General features: G+C 36.7%; 1 pseudogene; it reads right to left on the bottom strand.

The window, feature by feature from the left end:
• Positions 1–5,394: 5,394 nt before the first annotated feature.
• Positions 5,395–21,401, bottom strand: part of LOC112821290 (peptidyl-prolyl cis-trans isomerase H pseudogene) — a 28,323-nt pseudogene continuing 12,316 nt past the window's right edge.

Genomic DNA, 21,401 nt, shown 5'->3' with positions numbered 1-21,401 from the left:
TGTTATATGTGACTAATAAATTGTTGAACACTACAGCAAAAACTAATGACGTACTATATATTGGCTAATTGAATATAATTAAAAAAGAGAAAAAGGGGGAAGAATAAAATAAAATGTTTGGACATAAAAAAACAAAAAAATAGATTGTTTTTTATATTGATTTCTAGGAATTTTAAAATTTAAAATCCCTTCTAGATATATGTTCTATGTCAAGTCTCTTAAATCTTTAAATAGAGTAAACATGTATATGTAAATCTTTACTTGGTAATTCTAATATCTGCCATCTAAGTGGGTCTGATTTTATGTGTTATTTCTACTGATTTTTGCTCATAGTGGGTTGATTCCTTGTGTGTTTTCAGTTTTTTTGACTGTGAGTTCATGTTCTGTGGGAGTTTGTGAAAATTCTTTCAAGTTTTGGTTTTAAGGTGTTCTCTTCTAGAGTACTTGAGTTTGCCTCTGCTTGGTGTCAAGGCATAGTACTAATTCATGACTACTTTATTTATTTATTTTTTAAAGATTTTATTTATTTACTTGAGAGAGAGAGAGAGCAGGGTCAGAGGGAGAAGCAGATTCCCCGCTGAGCAGGGAGTCCGATGTGGGACTCGATCCCGGGACTCCAGGATCATGACCTGAGCCGAAGGCAGTCGCTTAACCAACTGAGCCACCCAGGCGCCCTAATTCATGACTACTTTAAATTATTACCTAAGGCTTCTGGGGAGCCTCAGAAGCAAGTAATATGATTTCAGCTCCATTCCAATTGAGATTAGGTTTCTGGTTAAGAATTTTCAGAAGAGATGGTCATTCCTTCTCATCCAGAGCTAAGAGAAATAAAATAGGCAAGTATCTTTATCTTCTCCTTGTGCAGTATGGAGTCTTTTAAAAAATTTCAGTTCATTCTTTCACTAAGATATCAGCTCTCAGGGATTTATTTTTTTTATGAGAGTCTAATCCAACTTCCCATTTGGTTTAGTCCCTAGGTTTATTCCTGTTCTTTAGTCACACAGCTTGGTAAGCATGAAGATATAGGCCTCTCGGGATCAGCAGATGTTCCCATGACAGGTATCAACATAAGCATTTTGTTCTCTCTCTGGATTCTGCTTGTCATTTCTGGCCTCTGAGGATTGCTTTCAATTTCTTGTCAGTTCTTTTGTGCAGTTTTAGAGATTTTTTTCTGCTTTCCCCCCCACCCCCTGAATCCAGCTTTTTAAAGTATTCTATACTCTAAGGATTTTGCAAGATATCTGATGACTCATATTGTGGAATAAGGAGTGAAGTATTTTCTTTTTCTTAAATAAGCTGTAGAACAGATACAAAATAATCATTATAAAATGTCAGTCTTCCTTGCTTTATGTTGTTTCTTGAATGGGTTGGAAATTGTTGGGGTTAATCCTAACAGATTAGAAATGTGCATGTAAATGGGCCATATGGGTCAGAAGGGAAAATATTCAAAAACTAATAATAGACAATGAAGAAAGAAAGGGTGAGGATGCTTGAGAGGATTCTACCCTCATATTGTACTCTTTCCTCTTAGATGTTGATAAGAGAAAGTAAGAAGGGAAAATATTTGATTGCTATTGAAACTGATTTCTCAAACTGCCTGCTTAAATCCAATGATGAAGAAATTAAAATAGAATTCATTTGCTTTACAAATAGTACATTTAACATATTATTTAAGGTCACTTTAATAGGTAATGAAATGCACACAATTGCCTTACAGACACTGTTGACTAACATAAACATTGACTTGCCAGTACTAGGGGTATCTGATCAATATAATTTAGCACCACATGGGAATTATTGGTCTGAGAAACTTTTATTATTGATGCAAAATTGATCAGTTTTGATTTTTGAAATGTTTTCAGCCAATAGTTGAAATTTGTTCTTAAAGTTCTTCATACATTTTCATTTGAGCAAAAGCATATCAGAAGAGATTACTGTCAACAATTATGAAGCACATTTTTGAATTTTTAGATGCAATTTAAAAGATGGTGGTGATATTGTAATTTTTACTGTCCTTTTGATAATTTCTATTGCCTAAAATATATAATTTAAATATTTAATATACAGTATATGTGGTTTTAAGAAGCAATTTTTCACAATTGGAAGGTAAGTATATAAACCACTATTATATAATACCACTTTCATTGGCAGGTTAAAAATGATTAGGATTGAAGCTCAAAAGCAAATCATCTTTTATTAAAGAAGAGTGAATTTTTATTTTAGTGTATTTTAATAATGTCCTTTTTTAGTTCATGCACAAAATCAAGTATTAAAAACATTTACTTTTTAAGTTTAATCTATAAAACAGGCCTGTCATATTGTTAAATTTGTTTATATATGTAGTTTAACTATTGTTTTTGGCTGGAGTGTTCTATGACCTAATAATTATGCAGTGTTGATTTGAGTACATTATTTTACAGATTTTACAGATAGCATCATTCTTTAAAGAATTTTTTTCCTATAAAGAAATTGAGTTAAAAGTGAATGCTAATATTTATTTTATAATAGCCAAGACAGTAAAACTTACTTTTTAGTGAGTTTTTAAATGAAACTGTAAGTTTTCTATTAACTGGTTTACATTACTTCATCTAGAACAAAATGTGTTAGTAGTAGAATTTATATAACCAGTGGAATGGCTATTGATTGGAGTTTTACTTTCCATAGACTGTTGAGTGAGGAGAACATCTTCTACTGTTTAAATGTTGTTTAATCTCCACATCTCCTCCTCCCCCATCATAAATCCATTAAACAGTATTCCCTTGTGGAAGAGTGGTTCTCCAATAACCATTCTCCTATCTTTTTTAGAAATAACACTGCCGTGGCCCAAGTTGTAGACGGGCATATAGCCACACAACTTGACCACCTTTCCCAGCCTCCGTAATAACCAGATGTGGGCTACAAAGTGTGAATGGAAGTAATGTGTGCAACATTCTGTCAAATTCTCTGTAAAGGAAATCTCTTGCCCTTCATTTTCTCTTCTTCCTCTTCTGACACTGAACATGCAGAGAAGATGTTGCGGTTCCAGTCCTGCAGAATACAAAATAGGAAAGAAGGACCTGGGTTCTTGGAGACCTCATGGGCTAAACTTGCCTTTCTACCTACCAATCCTATGCTGGGACCACCCACCAATTCTAGATTGTTAGATAAGAAAGAAAGGAACTTCTTTCTTGACTGAGTTGAGTGAACCACTGTATTTTTTTTTTAAAGATTTTATTTATTTATTTGAGAGAGAGAGAATGAGAGATAGAAAGCACGAGAGGGAAGAGGGTCAGAGGGAGAAGCAGACTCCCCGCTGAGCAGGGAGCCCGATGTGGGACTCGATCCCGGGACTCCAGGATCATGACCTGAGCCGAAGGCAGTTGCTCAACCAACTGAGCCACCCAGGCGCCCTGAACCTGTATTTTTGAGCCTCTTATCTAAATATAGTTGGTCAGTCCATATCCTAACTAACACATCTAAAAATAAGCTAATACTTCAATCTCTGTGCTGTCAGATATGCTAGCCATTAGCCCTATAGCTACTGAGCACTTTAAATGTGGCTAGTGTGATCAAACGTATGAATTTTTAATTGTATTTAATTTTAATTTGTTTACATTTAAATAGCACACGTAGCTAGTAGGTATCATATTGGACTACACAGCTCTAAACTTTTAGACATTATATACACATTAAAACTTATACCTTTATCAAGTTAAAATTTTACAGAGACAAAAACATGGATTACAAAACTATTTAATCAAATTCTCCTATCTAAAATTAAGAGCTTAACGGTCATATTTTAAAAACAGCTTTGAATACCTTAAAGATCAGGAAAAAGGCACAAACATTGCCAAAATTCTTATAAGACTTATTAAATGAATTACAGAGGTATTGATTCTATGAAGTTCAGTTTATTGCTTTATTAGCTTAGAACATATTATTATTGTCATATCTTCCTTCCTAGGGTTAGAAATCCTACCTTGAACTTTCCAAGGTTATAGGTTTTTGAATTACCAAGCAACTGCTTTTTTATTGGGATATTGAATTATTAGCTATTAGAGTCCAATTGCAATTTCCCCAATCTGAGATGACATGCTGTGGGCTCGGCCCTTTTTTAATAGGAATGTAGCTGCTCTATCAATGGGGCTTTAAAAAACTCAATATATCCCTTTTTTGTAGGCTTTAGTTGTTTGGAACTTCATGTTTTTCTCCAAATGGTATATTCTTTAAGTTCCATTTAGACAATGTTATATTCGTCGTCCTGAAATTGTTATATTTTGACCTCCTTTGCAGGTATTACTGGAAAATTATCCTTAATACATATATTAATGCCTTAATTAGTAAGGCCATCAAGTTTTCATCTCCCAGGAGACAAGGGATGAAACTTGCATAAAAACATCTCTTTTTTAGGATATTTGGCTAATTTATCATCTTGGAACACAGTTGCTATGCTGTACATGACCAGCAATGTTGAGTAACTTTGGATCAACTTTTCACCTGGTTATTGGAAATGCCCACTAGTGGTGAATCTTTCTTGCTCTTGGAGTAGTTTCTGCCATTAATGGGACAGTATGACTTACTCCAATTCCTTGTATCTACCCTGTTTACGCGAGATGAGGACAGTACATCTGCATGTGTTACATAATTAATAAACAGAATACTCATATTAACATATTGCTTAGTATTACAGTTAATACAAAGTAATTCTATTCTGCTAGGATCACTTTTCTTGTGTAGTTTTATGTTAATTTTCTTTAAAAAAATAACATAATGGACATTTAATTATTCAGGTTGGTCAATTGACTATTCTTCACCCTTGGATGGTTGCAGGTTAGCCAATGAGAGTTCCTGTAAGATGTCTCTTTATTTTTATTTATTTATTTATTATTATTATTTTTATTATGTTTTATTATATTATGTTATGTTATATTATTTTATTATGTTATGTTACTATGTTATGTTATGTTATATTATAATCACCATACATTACATCATTAGTTTTTTTTGTCATTTTTAAAAAAATTTTTATTGTTATGTTAATCACCATATATTACATCATTTGTTTTGGTGTACTGTTCCATGATTCATTGTTTGTTCATAACACCCAGTGCTCCATTCAGTACGTGCCCTCTTTTTTTTTTTTTTACCAAAACAAAACAAATCTTTTTTTTTTAAAGATTTTATTTATTTATTTGAGAGAGAGAGAATGAGAGATAGAGAGCATGAGAGGGAAGAGGGTCAGAGGGAGAAGCAGACTCCCCGCTGAGCAGGGAGCCCGATGTGGGACTCTATCCCGGGACTCCAGGATCATGACCTGAGCCGAAGGCAGTCGCTCAACCAACTGAGCCACCCAGGCGCCCAAAACAAATCTTTATTTACAATTGAAAACTTAAACAGAAAATCTTGGGTTCTGAATCTGTGACATTTCCAAGGTCTCTTGATCAGAAAGGGCTGCAGCAGGCAGGGAAGCAAACACAGGGGCCAATCCGGATTATCTTACTCAAGATCGTCACCCAGAGCAAGGGAAGGCCTGATCAGCCTTGCTCTGGACTGTATCTCTCCACACCGTGAGATCACCACGGGCAGCTTGGGCTTATTGTTGGGGCCTGTGGGAACATTCTCAATCTTTCGCATCACTAGAAGTCCATCAATGATTTTTCACTACGTGCTTCCCATCCAGCCAATCACACTTAGAGCAGGTGATGAAGAACTGGCAGCCATTTGTACTGGGACCACTGTTTGCCATGGAAAGCAGGCCTGGAGCTGAGTGTCTCAGTTTTAAAATTTTCATCTGCAAATGGGCCTCCGGTAAATACTGGCAACTTCAGTACCATCTCCATTAACAAAATCCCCAACCCTGAATCATGAAATCCTTTATGACCCTGTGGAAGGTGCTCCCTTTGTATCCTATCAGAACCCCATCTTTTCTGAATTCTCCAGTGAAGAACTGCCTAAAATTCTCGGCCGATGTCTCTTTAGTCACCCAATATCACATATGTTTTGAAAATGTTCTTACTTTTTAACCACAACAAGGTGTTGCATTTCTTTCATGAGAGTTTACTTGGAATTGGTTATCTTCCAAGTTTCCTTGTCTTTTTGCTTCAAGGAGGTGTGCATGAATGTTGATGAGCAAACATTTTGAGTTGGGTTACTTTTAATGACAGAAATGCAAAAAAAAAAAAAAACTTGTCCCTAAGTCCTGCATTCACATTGATTTTTTTCCATTTTTTTAAAAAGATTTTTATTTATTTATTTGGCCGAGAGAGAGAACAGGTAGGCAGAGAGGCAGGCAGAGGGAGAGGGAGAAGCAGGCTTCCCGCTGAGCAGGGAGCCCGATGCAGGGCTCGATCCCAGGACCCTGGGATCATGACCTGAGCCGAAGGCAGATGCTTAACCGACCGAGCCACCCAGGCGCCCCGATTTCTTTCATTTTAACAACTAATGTTATTTATTCCTTTAAACTCTATGCCTAATATAAACTTTTTTCTTTATAATACACCTTTTAGATTTTTACTTTTTACGCAAACTTTTAGTACTCTCTTCTTACTGAAAAATTTTATGTCTCATCCATCACCATTTTAAAGGGAGATGGGGAGAAAGGGATCTAATTTGAGGAATCATAGAATTTTTGAACCGGCAAAGGGTTAGAGATCGTTAGTGTGTTCCTTTCATTCTACAAATAAAAAATTGAATACTCAGAATGGACAACTTATCATTAAGTTGTATGTATGTGTGTATGTGTATGTGTACAAACACATGTACCCCTTCTTAAATTGTTAAAAAATAATTAGTCATACCCTGTTGGAGCTGAGCTTTGGTAACTTCCCTGTAAGTGTCTTGGGATTCCTAGACAGATTGGGAGATGGATCAGAATGTCCTGGGGTCTGGGTTCGGACTGATGCTCTCTCCCTAAGGGACTGCTCTGAAGCTATACCAGAGGGTATGAATTAAATCAATTCCCTTTCAGACCATCCTCAATCAATTTAGAAACCAAAGGGATTATCAAGCCACTCCATATTTAGAATGGGAAAATGCCAGAGGGACAGTTCAAGTCTCAGGTTACTCTGAGCTCATACAGTCTGTGTGTCTGCCACAATTGCTCTGTATTTTAAGAAATTTTTGAGATAAATGATATGCCTTATGACTGAATTCTAGCATGAAAATTTTAGGTAAACCAGCAGATAATCTTGGGAATCATGGAGTTCATCTAATTCATTTTGCTTATATACAGAATGGAAAACAAATCTGGTTTAAATTTTATAGGACATTAAATTACTGTGGCATCAGAATTCATAATGATCAATTTATTCTAGCTTTTTAAAGAGTTACAATAAGAATAAGCAACAATGTACTTTAATTAGATATAAAATATTTTTTTGATTAAAGTGTTTTTGGATTATTAGTTAAAACTTTCCACATAATAGTTTTTTTTAAAGATTTTATTTATTTATTTGACAGAGACACAGCTAGAGAGGGAACACAAGCAGGGGGAGTGGGAGAGGGAGAGGGAGAAGCAGGCTTCCTGTGGAGCAGGGAGCCCGACGTGGGGCTTGATCCCAGGACCTTGGGATCACGACCTGAGCCGAAGACAGTTGCTTAACAACTGAGCCACTCAGGTGCCCCTCCACGTAATATTTTAAGCCATTTTCATGTCAGATAAACATAACCAGTGTGCTTTATTCATTAAGAACACATTTCGTAATTTTGTTGCACAGAGAAAGCTGAGGGGTGAACATCCATTAGCATTACCATCTTATATCTAATAAGATATATTTAACATAATAATCTAAAATTCTGAGACTGTTAACCCCATTCTCAGTAGAAGCTTTTTCTTTGATTGTGCTTTCTTATATTTGTTTCTTTGGATCTCTTTTTTGGAAAGGCTACATGACTAAGAACACAAGGTTAAAAACAAATTATTTGTCATTGGACTAAAATACTTTTGTTTGCTTATATTAGAACTTAACACTTTAGGGGCGCCTGGGTGACTCAGTTGTTAAGCAACTGTCTTCGGCTCAGGTCATGATCCCAGGGTCCTGGGATCCAGCCCCGCATCAGGCTTCCTGCTTCTCCCTCTCCCACTCCCCCTGCTTGTGTTCCCTCTCTCGCTGTGTCTCTCTCTGTCAAATAAATAAATAAAATCTTAAAAAAAAAAGAACTTAACACTTTAGATAACTATGAAATATGATAACATTTTCTTAGTAAAATTAGTAAGACCGTGCATGTTTCTATGATGAATAACAAAGTCACTATGTTTTGTAGTAGTTTTACATGTACATAATTGTTTTTAATATTATCAGAAACCCTCAAAAATATATAGTAGTCAATCCTACTACTTTAAAAACTATATTCTGGGCGCCTGGGTGGCTCAGATGGTTAAGCGTCTGCCTTCGGCTCAGGTCATGATCCCAGGGTCCTGGGATCGAGTCCCGCATCGGGCTCCCTGCTCCTTGGGAGCCTGCTTCTCCCTCTGCTTCTCTCTCTCTCCCTCTCTCTCTCCCCTCCTCTGTCTCTCATGAATAAATAAATAAAATCTTTAAAAAAAAAAACTATATTCTTTAAGAACAAAGATGAGAAATTAAAGTTTTCCCTTAGAAGATGTCTTAAAAAGCTGTCCCTGAGTGAAGGAAGTAATTTGATAAAGACAGCAGTTGACTAGAAATGGAAACTGCTGTTTAGCCCCTGGAATAAAGCCCTGGAAACAGCTACATAGCTACATTTTAGGGGCACCTGCGTGGCTTTACTGGGCTATTAGCTTTATTGTTCAGAGCATATTGATTTATGCAAAAGAGTCAGCAACCTTAACTATTTCTTGGAAGAAATGAACAATTATTTTATATTAAAATTTAAGAAAAAAAATCACAGTTCACTTAAATTCATGGTACTGCCTAGGTAATTTTCATTATACCAAGTTGCAAATATAATAACTTATCCCTGAAATCCCCTCATCTGGCACTTCTCTCTTCTTAGCAAAATCTAATAGGGCAGAATTTCAGTTAAGTCTTGTGTCATAATGATTTGTCTTCTTTTCTTACTTGGGGAAGATTTTTTTCTTAACCTACTTTAAGGCAGTCAGGAAAATAAGTGTTTAAAGCACATCTAGTGATGCACTGTCCTTAGTTTTGTAGCATAAGTTGCTTTCTTAAGTTAATACAAAATATTCATTGTAAATTTATTGTGAGGGGAGATATATGTCAGGATGGGCCCACCATAATTCAAATGTATAAAGAAAACTATCTTTCTTTATGTTATCACTGTTCTCATTTGCCCTCAAGCCCTTCATCTCACAAAGGGAGAGGGAAACTTAATTTGTCAATTAAACTAATTCCGTTATTCCCTAGTCAAAACTAATTTTTTAGAGGAGATTGACAAATAGTTCAAGTCTTTTCTGTTCTTATCTTGGGAAATGGAGAAGAACCAATTCCCACATGGTGTTGAATGAGAGCCCCATGCACATTTATTGTTCTTCCATTGAGGTGTTTATCTTTTTTTAAGATTTTATTTATTCGCTTGAGACAGAGAGATACAAAGAGAGCATGAACAGGGGAGAGGCAGAGGCAGAGGGAGAAGCAGGCTCCCCTCTGAGCCAGGAGCCAGACGTGGGGCTCAATCCCAGGACCCTGGGATCATGACCTGAGCTGAAGGCAGATGCTTAACCATCTGAGTCACCCAGGCACCCGAGTTGTGTATCTTAATGGTCTCTGGAAAACAAAATCGGTGTGATTGCTCTCTTTCATCTGCTCATGATGGTCCATGTCTGGTGTGATTCTTGGTTTTTTTCTTTGGCACGGTCAAGATGCAATGGTGGACCCTTTCTTGTCTTCAGGTCTTGCTGGTAGTACTTTCTTTGATTCTGGCTGAGACTCCAATTTGCTCATTTTCTTAGATGGTCTTTCCTATAAATATTCTATTACAGAATCCCTTGTCTTCTTCCTGCAAGAATCTTATTAGTGAGCTCACCACCTGGAACCCTCAGCTACTCTTTACATCTTCTCTGGGACCTGCTGGGAGTTCTACACCATCTCCATATCTGACATAGGCCAAAACACAGCATCCCGACTCTGCTATATTTGCTTTATATTAATGCACAGCTTTCTTCATGGTGGTCTTCTTCTAGAGTCCCGGATGGGAATGATGCCACAAACCTGCTTTTGGTTTCTCTGGCATTTTTGGGCTCTTCCTACCACTTTTCCTTAGATTTGGCCCTGGTGCTGAGGATACTTTGGAAACAAAGCAGGAGATGGGAGGACACTCGTGAATAAGCTCTTTTCCCTTTCTCTCTCTATTTGGTTCCTTTTCCCTTGGTCAAAAGGGCTTTATTCTTTCTCCTCTTATCTCATTGGGACTTCTTTCAGTCAAATCCTTCTATTTTCTTAGCTGGATTTGCCCTCTCCTAACTGGGGCAGAAAATGATTAAGGATTGCTAGGAAAGAGATCAAAAAGGAAAATATATCAGTAGATATTTTTAAAATATCCTCATTATACTCTTCCTCATAATACCCCTGGAATTTCATATAATGCTATCCCTATTTTAGAAATAAGAGGCCAGTGAGAAAAATTAAGGGCCGTCAGGAATATACAGGACTAAAACTTCAGGTTTCCATGCTTTAGAAACACATCATTCAATGGCTATTTATCAGAGCCCCTACAGTGTGTGTGAAGTTTTGGGAATATTAACAAAGCATAAAACATTGGCCCCTTTCCTTCTAGTTAGGTAGATACGATTGATGTGTTGTTGATTAAAAATGGCACATAAGTGTCCAATGAATCAACACTGTCATAGTTCATAGATAGAGTGATTGATTCAGACTGGGCTGGTGAAGGAACATTTTGCGAGGCAGTAAAATATAAGCTACTCTTAGAAGTATGATAAGATTCATACTGGAGTAGTGGAGGGAATATGATGGTCTAAGGGAAAGACATGACTGTAAGAAATGAGTGGAGAAGGAAGATATAAAATTTATTTGAGAAACAAATAATTCATTTCCTTAGTCAATCACCTATTAAGAAATGCTAGGGAAGTAAGACTGAACCAGAAATTTGGGGATGTCCTATCTTGAGACATGGCTAGGTTTGCCCTGATTAACAGGACACTTGGTAAGAGTTATGACCTGAAACTAAATGTTGCCAAAATGTAGGGACTCATATGCAAGTCCTAAGAGAAACTGGTGGTCAAGTCACAAGGTTCCAAAGAGTGTGGAAACAGGTTGTAATTTTTAACAAAGCTGCAGTGGTGTGAGTAAATATGGAAGAGAGCCAGGGGTCTTTACATGTGAGTAGAGCTTAGAATTCAGAGGCTATAATACTTGCAGACCAGAAGGCTGCAGGGGAAATTTCTTAGTGGATGGAAAGGCTCCAGTCCAAAGAACAGCTCCAGTCCTGAGAATAGCAAGAGGGAAGGCCCCCCCCATCCCTGAGAGGGTCACTAGGATAATAACACAGCCTTGATGAACAGCAAGGGTCATTTACGCTCTCTGGGAATCTCATCCAATCTCCAGGTTTATTGATGACATGCACTTGTATGTGTCTTTCTCTTGGCAGCACAGTTTGTCGGCAAGGATGGATTTTGGATTCAGACAAACCTGGAATTCAGACAGGCTCAATTGTGTTATTGGCTACTTGTATGATCTTGGGGCTGTGACCTTAATATCCATTAAAAAATATCTTAAATGGAGATTAAACCTCATAATTAAAGAGTCATCTTAACAACTGTTGGTGGATGAGGTAATATATGTAGACTGTCCAGCATATAACAGACACCAAGTATTAATTTTTCCACTTACTGATATCACTTCCTTATTCTCAAATGCTTAGAGTCTCCTTCATCTAGATGCCCACACAGCACCTCAGATAGAATTCCTGCTGTTGAATTCATTATCTCCACTCCCAATCCTGCTTTTCTTCCTCTTTTCTATTTGCATTTATGGCAATACCAGGCTCCCTGTTGTAAACCTTTAACCCAGAGGCTATCAAGGGTACAGAGCCAGGATTGGGGTGAGGCCAGGGATGTGAATTGTGCAAATGCAGGGTCAGAGCCTGTCTTTATTGAAATTTTTGATAGTTTCTGGCACAGCCAATGTGGAAAACAGTATGGACGTTCCTCAAAAAATTAAAAATAGTATTACCATATGATCCAGTAATTCCACTACTGGGTTTTTACCCAAAGAATACAAAAACACGAATTCAAAAAAGATACAGGCACCCCTATGTTTGTTGCAGCATTATTTTCAATAGTCAAATTATGGAAGCAACCCAGGTATCCATCTATAGAGGAATGGAGAAAGAAGACATGGTAGATATATACAATGGAATATTACTCAGCATAAAAAAGAATGAAATCTTGCCATTTGCAAGAACATGGATGGACCTAGAGGGTATAATGCTAAGTGAAATAAGTCAGCCAGAGAGAGACAAATACCACATGATTTCACTCATATATGGAATTTGAGAAACAAAACAAATGGACAAAGAAAAAAGAGAGACAAACCAAAAAACAGCCTCTTAACTAGAGAGAACAAATGGATGGTTCCCAGAGGGGTTGGGTGGGGAGATGGGTGAAATAGGTGAAGGGGATTAAGAGTACACTTAATCGGGATGAGCACTTGAGTAATGTATAGAATTGTTGAATCACTATATTGTACAGCTGAAACTAATATAACTAATATGTTGACTATACTGGAATTAAAATTTTAAAAATTATGAATACATAAGAGATAAGTTTTATGATATGTAAATTATACTTCAATAAAGCTGTTTAAAATGTATAAAACAATTTTTGATATTTTGTTGTTAATGCATTATTTTGCAATAATCTTTACTTAAAAATTATTATATATTGTGTTTGTTTTGCATACTGTTCTTTAAAAATTGAACTAATTTGTCCACATTTAAAAATTAGGAGTTGTCAGATAAGAATCCAAATTTATGGCTTTTTGGAAAAATTCTAAAACCTGGCACCATTAGATCTGTATTTCCCACACCAGCTGTTGGATAGAGATGAATAGTAGCTACTTTTTGTAAGGGGCCATGAACTCTCCAGTTTGCCACAGTTCCCACCTTTCTCTCCTTGTATGTACCTGTATGTTCTTACACTTTACCTTTGTACCCCAGCTTTTTCTTCTCTCATTCTTTATTCTTTTCCTTCTCCTTCCTTCCTTCCTTCCTTCCAGAGTGAGCATTTCATGCTACTTTATACTTTAAGTTACTCTTCTATACTTTTTCTCGTCAGCTCTTCTCCATGTTATGCTGCTTTATGTCCATAGGATCAAAGAAAAATAGAACTGTAAGAGAAGTTGGTCTCCTCCCCTTATTTATAGGCAAGAAAGCTGAAACGTAAGAAGGTTGAGACTTTTCAAAGGTCATATAATTAATAAAGGAAACAAATTAGACCCAAGCCTGTCTTTGAAGATAAACTTCACTACTTTAACCCCCTTGTTAATATTTTTAAAAAGCCGCTCCTCTTTTCTTCCTCAATCCTGAAATTCTAACTCAACCACTGAACCTTTGTCATGGCAAATTTTTATTTAGAGTAAATCATCATTGTTTAAGGGTTCTGTTCCTTTGCCCCAGCATGCAACAATTTTGGCTAAAAATGCTGGGATTCTGTGGGGAAAGCAGACTAAAAGCCCCAGGGATAGCAGGTACAAGATAAAAATGGGTGTGTTTTTGCTGTGGTAAAAGACAAAAGAAGAGGGGAAAAGAGGAGGTCAGAGAACCTGCAAGACTTTTGATGGCCTTTGCCTCCAGGAAAGTCAAACCAGTTTGCTGGATTGAAACCAGGTCACACCTTTGCTGTGCTCTCCTCTTTCCTCCTTGAGATAACAGTTGAGAAAATTACTCCATAGGAGGTGGAGTTTTTCTTTCCTGTGTCATAGGTCTCAGTTGGGATAGTATTAAACTGGGAACTTACTACATAATCATCTTAGTCAAGGAAACTAAAGCATATATGAGAAGATAAAAAAGTGAAAAGTGACGCGTGCAATGACAGGTTCTTGAAACCCTCTTACATAACACTCTGTGAGAAGGTGAAGATCAGGACTTCTAATAGCTGTAGCCTGTCTGTATTGTCAGTATTTGTTAACAGGGATCAAAATCCAGGGCAGAGGGTGAACCCTCTACCTAACTGCCTAAGAGTTTGTGGAGGAGGGTGTGATGGTCTTTACCAGTTATTCAAACACTAGTCTAGGTATTGCTGTAAAGGTATTTAGTCGATGTGATTAAAGGCTATAATCACTTGACTTTAAGTAAGGGAGATTATCCTAGATAATTTGTGTGGATCTGATTCGAACAGCTGAAAGACCTTAAGAGCTGAGTCTTCCCTAATAAGAAAAAATTTGCCTGTGGACAGTAACTTCTCTCTTTCTTGAGAGTTCCAGTCTTTCTTGATGGCCTGCCCTGTGGGTTTCACACTTGCCCAGACAGCACCCACAATTGTGTGAGCCAATTTTTTGCAATAACTGTCTAATATATTATATATCTCCTACTGTTCTGTTTCACTGGTTGAATCCTGGGAAAGTGGGGGAAGTCGAGAGGTATCTGAAAGGTTTTGTTCTGTGTATAGCATTGGCATCTTGAAGATGCTAGAGCTGAGTACTGGGGTGGGAAATATGAACGTGTTTAGATGCCAAATCTTAGTCCAGATGCTTTTATAAAATCAGTGAAATGTTTCTAATTTGGAGGAAGTGGTTCATACTGACTACTAACACTAAAATAAAATTTGATAGGGTGATAAGCATGTCTTATGTTCCAACTATACAGGATGATGTAGATTTTATAGTTTTTAGGCTTCAGCAACTCAAGTTCCTGAAGTTAAATCAAGCTCATTTTCCAGTTCTGGATGTCAAGGACAAAATGTCAAGGAACTGCACATTTGAGAGATCAGAAATAGAGATTGGTGAATTTCACTGTACTTATCCTGGAGACCTGTATTCTAAAATACAAGAAGTGCTTCTGTGAAACATTAATAATATTCAATCCTAATTGCCAAAACATTTCTCAATGAAACATTTCCTTTCTCTGGCCTCCTGCTTTCTGTCCAGGTCCCAGTCTTTGATCACATTTATTTTACAGAGGGACATCTCAATGTGCATCTTCCAGAGAGAAGAATGTTACTGAACAGGGCTCAGGGCCTTAATTCAGGAAAACTAATTGGTATGTAAGCAGTGTGTTCCTGCTTTTTGGCATAGTTGAGTTAACAGAGTTAGGTCTGTGTGACTCATACCTCATTTCAGAATTTTAGCAGAAATGACATCTAAAAAGAAAATATAGATAAAGAATAGAGAGATCAAAATTTAAAAAGGTAACTATTAAAATGGATAGAAAATGTACTAAAATGATGAGAAAGATGCTGACAATGTGTTAACAAATGAATTAACCTCATATTTTATCAGAGATCTGCTTTGGCCCTCATTTAAGCAATGTTATGTGTAGAGCTAGAGTACTGAATGTCTTTTGTAATGTCTCTTAGAAATGTTTATAAAGAGCTATCAATCGTGTCTAAAGTCAGTACTTGAGTCTGTTATGATTTTGCAGAAGTACTACTCAATCTTCTATTGAATAATTTTATATTTCTATAGTGAATATGATTTTTCTGGACAATAGTTATGTCAATAAGTCAGCACTTAGGGACTTAATATAATTTCAAGTCAGAAAGAAACGTAATGTTGTTTCAGATAGGATTAAGTTCAGTTACATATAACAGAAAATCCAAAGCAGAAGAGGTTTAAACAAAATAGAGGTTTGTTTCTTTCTCCAGTGAAAGATGTCTGGAGGTATGATGTCCCTGGCTGGGGTGGCCATTCCTCTGTCATTGGGGAGCCAGACACTTCTATGTTTTGGCTCCACTGTCTTGGAATATGGCTTCCACTGTCACTTCATGGTTTAAGATGGCTGCAGGTATGCCAGTCATCATGTTTGTGTTCTAAGCAACACAAAAGAAGGGAGGGGGACAAAAGGGGAGCAATTACCAGCTCAGTCGGAGCCCTTTAAGAAACCTCCATGGAATTCCACAGAGCAATCCTCTTTCAGTGTTGAGCGCTAAATCCCTTCACGGTATTGAATGTTAAGGAATCTGGGAACACTGTCATTTATCTGGTGCATTACTGCCCTGTGTGAAGTAGGGCAACAATGAAAGAGGTAGAGAGCTAGCCATCTCTACCACACATCCCTATTTGAATGCACATTTTAAAAAAGGAAACAGATGGTAAGAGCATTGTCTAAATTAGAAGGAGAACCAAGATCAGGATTCTTTTAAGTCTGACTTCTAACAGAATAATAATGTTCTCTTTCAAGTTTGTTACCATTAACTGGAGCATTTTGGTTTCTTGGTGGCCTTCTGAATGGTTTTGAAAGTTGGAATGGTATAACCGGGGCAGAGAGAAGAGAATGAGTTACTGGAGGAGATGTAGGAATATACGGGTGTCGTATGTGTATGTGTGAATGAAAGGCCTTTTGAGTGCGGAGATATGGATGGACTGGTGAGTGGCTGGCTGAAGAATGAACCCTTCTTGCTATGCTAATGGACTAAAATGTTGGAGGTCCAGTGTGTTTGGGAAATGAAATGTGATGATTATACTAGACAGAGATTTGAAAGCCCAACTTCCCTTCTCTTTTCCCTTTTGGGAGACTGTGCCTTTGTGATGCATTGTTGATGCCTTATGTAAGCTTCCATTCTCCTTTATTCCAGAGCAATGCATAGTCTCCTTTTGTGGTTGAATTAGATTTATATGGATCAAGCAGAGTGTTTAGAATTTAAACAGTCTTGGTGTTGGCTGAATGTTGGGGAGAAATATTTGAATCTAAGCTATCACATTTGTGCCAAGGTTTTGGAGATTCCAAAAGCCACTGGGGAACTTTTTCAGTGCTAACTGGAGCATGTAACCTATCACAAGATTTCTAAGTCTCACAAAAGACACTTAGATCATTAGATGGGGTCCCAGAGGATATACATTTCTGAACTGGGGCAGAGACTGTGATTGTAATCTTTTTTTTTTTTTTTAAGATTTAAAAAAAAATTATCTGACAGAAAGAGAGAGCACAAGCAGGGGGAGCAGCCGAGGGAGAAAGAGAGAAGCAGGCTTTCCATTGAGCAAGGAGCCTGATGTGGGGCTTGATCCCAGGACCCTGGGATCATGACCTGAGCCAAAGGCAGGTGCTTAACCGACTGAGCCACCCAGGTGCCCCTGTGATTGCAGTCTTTAGCACAGTTCCCTCCCCACGTTCATCTCTTATGTTTAGTGGGCTGGAGATTGTGAAATGTGATAAGTACTTGATACACACACAGCTAGCACCTCTTAGACTTCATCATACCACCAGACCGAACATTTCTGTCTGCTTTAGCCCAGGAACCCACGGAAGACATGCCTTCTGGGGAATATGCTTATAGTAATACTTAACCAATTGGTATACACCATATGGTTTCCTTTAATAGTTCTTTTTTAAGAAATGGTTAAAATAAAGAGTGAATAACAATATTTCAAAGGTGGCACATGGTATGTGTGATTTCCCAGGTCTGTCCTTATTATGATATTCAAGTATATGACAAATGAGCTGTTTAACAATTAGTCTATAGCTCAGTGTCCTGCCTTCAAAACACATGAGAAATTTCAAAGTATTTTACCCACAAAAACCTATCAAAGTTTTGATGTGGCTAGTCTTATCAGAGGAAAGCTCTACTATCATTCTTAACAAACTTCATAAATTCTTATCTAGGGAATTTTCATCTATATCATGTGTAATGATACCATGAAGCTCCTTAAATAAATTGTGTGTGTAAATGAAAGATTTAAAAATTGATCAGCAGCATCTTTATGGTTTATGCTTAGATTATTTTATGACCTCAAGACAAATATTTGCATGTGTTCTCATTTTGTAAATGGTCTACTTTTTCTCCAAGATGTTCTTGGGATTTTTGACAAAATTAGGCAGAATATATTCAAAAGTAAATGAAATGAATGCATAAATTTGTTGTCTGAAAGACTAAGTTAAGACTACAAACATTAAAAAAATGTAAATTCCTATACCAAGAGAAAACAGAGTTTTATAGCAGAATTAGATATAGAAATAGATTATAAAAACATAAGAATTGGGAGCTTAGATGCATAAACATAAAATTCAATGTAAGCCAAAATTTATGACTAAAAAGAATGTCATTTTAATTGTGTCATGAAGAAAAGTTATTCACACTACTTTTTGTTACACTTTTGTGAATGTTTAAAAAGTGCCTCTATTAGAAGGGAGCTTGGGAAGATGGTGGAATAGGAAGACCCTGAGCTCACTCCATCTCATGTTTACAACTAGATATCATCCACATCAAAATCAAGAAACTGAAGAGCAATTTGATCGGAAGACTGACAGAACAAACTCCATAACTAAATATAGAGAAGAAGCTGCATCTGAAAGTTTAGGAAGATCAGGAAGGTATAGGGAGGTTGCTCGCAGGAGGTGGGGAGCAGGGTGTGGGGAGAGGGCAGAGAAATGGGCCCTCCTACTAGGGGGCTCACATGAGGAAGACTAATCCCCATAATGTTTGGCTCTAGAAACCAGAGAGGCTGAATTCCATGAGTTTGTAAAACTAGTAGGACTTGGAGCCTGGAGCTTTAAAAGTCAGCTGATTCTTACCGTGCATATTTTTTTACCACAACACCTATGAAACTAGAAGTCAACCACAAGAAAAAATCTGGAAAGAATGCAAATACATGGAGGTTAAATAACATGGTACTGTACAATGAATGGGTCAACCAGGAAATAAAAGAAGAAATAAAAGTACTGGAAACAAGTGAAATTGAAAATATAATTGTCCAAAACCTCCGGGATACAGCAAAAGTGATTCTATGAGGAAAGTTTATAGCAATCTAGGCCTACCTCAAGAAGCAAGAAAAATCTCAAATAAACAACCTAACTTTATACCTAAAGGAGCTAGAAAAAGAACAACAACAAAACCTAAAACCAACAGGACAGAAATAACAAAGATTAGAGCAGAAATAAATGATACAGGACCTAAAAATACCATAGAATAGATCAATGAAACCAGGAACTGGTTCTTGAAAAAATTAATTAAGTTGACAAAACTCTAGCCAGACTTATCAAGAAAGAAAAAGGACTCAAATAAATAAAATCACAAATGAGAGAGGATAAATAACAACCAACACCACAGAAATACAAACAACTATGACAGAATATTATGAAAAGCTATATGCCAACAATTTGGACAACCCAGAAGAAATGGATAAATTCCAAGAAACATTTAAACTACCAAATTGAAACAGGAAGAAATAGAAAATTTGAGCAGACAGACCAATAAGCAGCAAAGAAATTGAATCAGTAATCAAAAAACTCCCAACAAACAAAAGTTTGGGACCTGATGGCTTCACAGGTGAACTCTACCAAACATTTAAGAAGAGTTAATTCCAAGAAATAGAAGAAGAAGGAAAACTTCCAAATTCATTCTATGAGGCCAGCATTACCCAGATACCAAAACCAGACAAAGACACCATTAAAAAAGTGAACTACAGACCAATATCCCTGATAAACATAGAGGCAAAAACTCTCAACAAAATACTAGCAAACTGAATTCAACAATACATTAAAAAGTCATTCACCATGATCAAGTGGGATTTATCCCTGGATTGCTAGGGTGGTTCAGTATTTGCAAATCAGTCAACGAGATAAATCACATCAACAAGAGAAAGGATAAGAACCATATGATCCTTTCAATGGTTGCAGAAAAAGCATCTGACAGAGAACAACATCCATTCATGATAAAAACTCTCAACAAAGTAAGTTTAGAGGGAACATATCTCAACATAATAAAGGCCGTATATGAAAAGCCCACAGCTAACATCATCCTTAATGGGGAAAAACTGAAAGCTTTTCCTGTAAGGTCAGGAACAAGATGAAGATGTCCACTCTCACCACTTGTATTCAACATAGTACTAGAAGTCCTAGCCATAGCAATCAGACAAGAAAAAGAAAGAAAGGTCCAGATTGGTAAGGAAGAAGTAAAACTTTCACTATTTATAGATGACATAATACTATATATAGAAAACCTGAAAGACTCCACCAAAAAACTGCTAAAACTGACAAATGAATTCAAGGAAGTGTGAGGATACAAAATCTGTGTACAGAAATCTGTTGCATTTCTATATACTCATAATGAAGCAGGAGGAAGAGAAATTAAGAAAACAATCGCATTTACAATTGTACCAAAAATAATAAGATACCTAGGAATAAACCTCCCAAGGAGATGAAAGACCTGTACTCTGAAAACTATATAACACTAATGAAAGAAACTGAAGACAACACAAAGAAATGGAAAGACAATCCATTCTCATGGATTGGAAGAACAAATATTGTTAAAATGCCTACACTACCCAAAGCAATCTACACATTTAATGCAATCCCTATCAAAATACAACAGCATTTTTTCACACAACTAGAACAAATAATTCTAAAATCTGTATGAAACCACAAAAGACCCTGAATAGCCAAAGCAATCTTGAAAAAGAAAAACAAAGCTGAAGGCATCACAATTCTGGACTTCAAGTTATATTACAAAGCTGTAGTGATCAAAACAGGATGGTACTGGCACAAAAGTAGACACATAAATCAATAGAACAGAATAGAAAATCCAGAAATAAACCCACAATTATATGGTCAATTAATCTTGGACAAAGCAGCAAAGAATATCCAATGGGAAAAAGACACTTTCTTCAACAAAAGGTGTTGGGAAACTGGACAGCAACATGCAAAAGAAAGAAACTTGACCACTTTCTTATACCATACACAAAAATAAATTCAAAATGGATTAAAGACCTACATGTGAGACCTGAAACCATAAAAATCCTAGAGGAGAACACAGGCAGTAGCTTCTTTGACATCAATCGTAGCCATAGCAACTTCTTTCTACATTATTTCTCCTGAGGCAAGGGAAACAAAAACAAAAATAAACTATTGGGATTATGTCAAAATAAAAAGCTTCTGCACAGCAAAGGAAACAATCAACAAAATAAAAAGGCAACTGATGGAATAGGAGGAGATATTTGCAAATGATATATCTGATAAAGGGTTAGTATCCAAAATATATAAAAAATGTATACAGCTCAATACCCAAAAAGCAAATAAACCAATTACAAAATGGACAGAAGACATAAGCAGACATTTCTCCAAAGAAGCCATACAGAAGGCCAACAGACATGAAAAGATGCTCATCATCACTTATCATCAGGAAAAGACAAATCAAAACTACAATGAGCTATCACCTCACACCTGTCAGAATGGCTAAAGTCAACAACACAAGAAACGACAGGTGTTGGCAAGGATGTGGAGAAAAAGGAATACTTATGCACTGTTGGTAGGAATGCAAACTGGTGCAGCCACTGTGGGAAAACTGTATGGAGGTTCTTCAAAAGTTAAAAATAGAACTA

This window comes from Callorhinus ursinus, unplaced genomic scaffold (genome assembly GCF_003265705.2).
Source record: "Callorhinus ursinus isolate GAN/ISIS: 27379988/994484 unplaced genomic scaffold, GSC_fseal_2.0 scaffold10, whole genome shotgun sequence".
NCBI classification, from domain to species: domain Eukaryota; kingdom Metazoa; phylum Chordata; class Mammalia; order Carnivora; family Otariidae; genus Callorhinus; species Callorhinus ursinus.
The sequence above is the reverse complement of the archived record's forward strand: the minus strand, read 5'-3'. Positions and strand labels throughout refer to the sequence as shown.